Below are 2,606 nucleotides of genomic sequence, written 5' to 3' on the forward strand. Positions count from 1 at the left end.
AGGGCAGTGTTGAAAACCCTGCAAGCTGGGTGTTTTTAAAGCAGATCACATTTCTTGAGGACATTTTCAGCATTTTGCTTCCCTTGGGTTTTGCTTAATTTATGAAGTGAACTTTGACTTTACTAAGGCTAAGTCACAGGTGTAATATTTACTTTTTCCAGCAAAGTGAAGGAACCAAGCACGCACCAGGCAAACACAGATATTTCTTGCAACTGGTATGACACCTACTGGCAGTTAGGAGGAATAGGCCCATACATCAGCAACTGCTAAACAACTTCTTAGCAGAACTAGCCAATCATCAAAGGAAATCTAATAAAATAGATCAATGCAACGTATCTGGCATCTTTGGTATTGGAACAACAGAGAAGGCTGCAAATGTGGGTGAAAACAGGCCTACTACTAGTTAGGAAGTACAATTTCTTCCCCTGCTCCAGGTACCTACTGACGTAACCTGCCCAGTAGCAATAGCAAAGAACCAAATCACCTTATCAGTTAGGTGTATGCACATGGCATTCTTTATCTTCTCACTGTGTTAAGAATGTTCCGTATGTTTTCAATTTAGTGCAAATGCAATAACAATACTCATTTTAATGTATTCAAAGAGAAATATTCCCTACTACTGTAATTAACATTTGAAATGCAAAGCCAAAAAAAGGGACATGTCTTAGATGGACAAAAGTTTGAATAAAAATAATAAACCACTATGCTCTAAAGTGTGCAGTCACAATTTTCAGACCAAATGTGTGCTTTTTTTTTATTAATAATAATTATTATTATTATTAAGTGAGGTACCCCACTCTTTCCTCAATTTACTCTATTCAGAGCTCAACCAGCGACTCACCTCAAATATTAGACCATAGCCCCTGAAGATACTAATATCAAGCAGGGGAGAGATTGTGCATATGAAAGACCACAGTCCTGGGTCCCTCAGATGCCCAATGGAATCCACAGATATTCTCAAGAGCACGATTGGCGCAGAGAGGGACTACGTGAAATCAGAATATACCCTAGAGGCTATTGTGAGCTACTTATACCAAAAATAGAAAATGGCATGAATAATCTCAAGATGAGTACTGAAAGATAGGGACTTTGCACAGCACTTGTAGGCTAAGTCATCTTGAATTTATGTTCCATAAAAGTTTCTCATCCTATTCTCTCAATGCCAAAAACACCTCATGTTGGCATTTTCCTCCAGCAATGTATATCATTAGGGATAGAGTAGAAATGCAAGGAATAAGCATTAGCAGGACCTATGTTAACTCTTCAGCTTCAGAGACTTTAGATTCCTTCTATTCCCATGTTTGGTATCACCACAAATATCCTCCAGCCTAGAGGGGCAGAATAAGTCTTTCTCCAGATCCCCCCTGAGCCGCATTAAGATAGGTCAGGAGTAGCAGGTAATAATGTTAAAAGCATATGAACCTCTGCTCTCTCCCCCGCTCCCAACTCAATTGAAAAGGGAAAACAGGACAAGAAAATGTGGGAAGCAACAGAACTGGGTCTTTGTGATCTTGTGAGAAGGCTCTAAATATGAGCCCATCAAGAGCATAGACTCCATTTGGACCCAGACCAGGACCTGGGTGAGATTACATCTTCAAAGAACCTGGCTAGAATGGTTCCCAATAACTTACTATGTAAAGCAGGGGTGGGCAAACTTTTTGGCCTGAGGGCCACATCAGGTTTAGGAAGTTGTATGGAGGGCCAGTTAGGGGAGGCTGTGCCTCCTCAAATAGCCAGACGTGGCCCGGCCCCCGACCCCATCTGACTTCTTGCCCCCTGATGGCTCCCCGGACTCCTGCCCCATCCAAACCCCTGTTCCCTGACAGCACCATGGGACCCCTACCCCTGACTGCCCTCTGCCGCCCCATCCAACCCCCTCTCCTTTCTGACTGCCCCCAGTCAACCCGTGGTCCCCGCCCTCTGATCACCCTGACCCCTATCCACCCTCCCACTCCCTGACCACAACCTAAAACTCCTCTGCCCTCTCTTCAACCCCCCTTGCTCCCTGCCCCCTTACCGCACTGCCTGGAGCAACAGTGGCTGGTGGCGCTACAGCCACGCCGCCCAGAGCACCATGACAGGCAGCCACGCCACTGCGCAGCACAGAGCACTGGGTCAGGCCGGGCGCTGCAGCTGTGCTGCCCGGCAAGAGCTCGCAGCCCTGGCACCTAGAGCATTGTGTCAGCAGCGGAGCGAGCTGAGGCTGCAGGGGAGGGGGAGCAGCAGGGGAAGTGCCGGGGGCGAACCTCCCAGGGCAGGACCCGGCCAGGAAGGTCCTGGGGGCTGGATGTGGCCTGGTGGCTGTAGTTTGCCCACCTCTGGTGTAAAGAACCAGAACAGTCCATGTCATGGACATTAGTGCCATGATTAATAAAAGGCAACCTGGGACCTTGTCTGCTTCTAAGAGACACTTGGTTATCAGTGCTATGTAAAAACCTGAGAGCCTAATCAGGAACTTTAACACCCTAGTCCAAATATTAAGTTAGAGCCTTACAACTTTTCTGCTTTCACCACTGCTGGCACCAGAAGTGGAGGAAAAAAAATTAAGTGTGAAATTTGAAAGCATGCAATGTACATTTATGCCTGTTAAAAAATGAAGCAGCATA

Source organism: Gopherus evgoodei, chromosome 3 (genome assembly GCF_007399415.2).
Source record: "Gopherus evgoodei ecotype Sinaloan lineage chromosome 3, rGopEvg1_v1.p, whole genome shotgun sequence".
NCBI lineage: Eukaryota > Metazoa > Chordata > Testudines > Testudinidae > Gopherus > Gopherus evgoodei.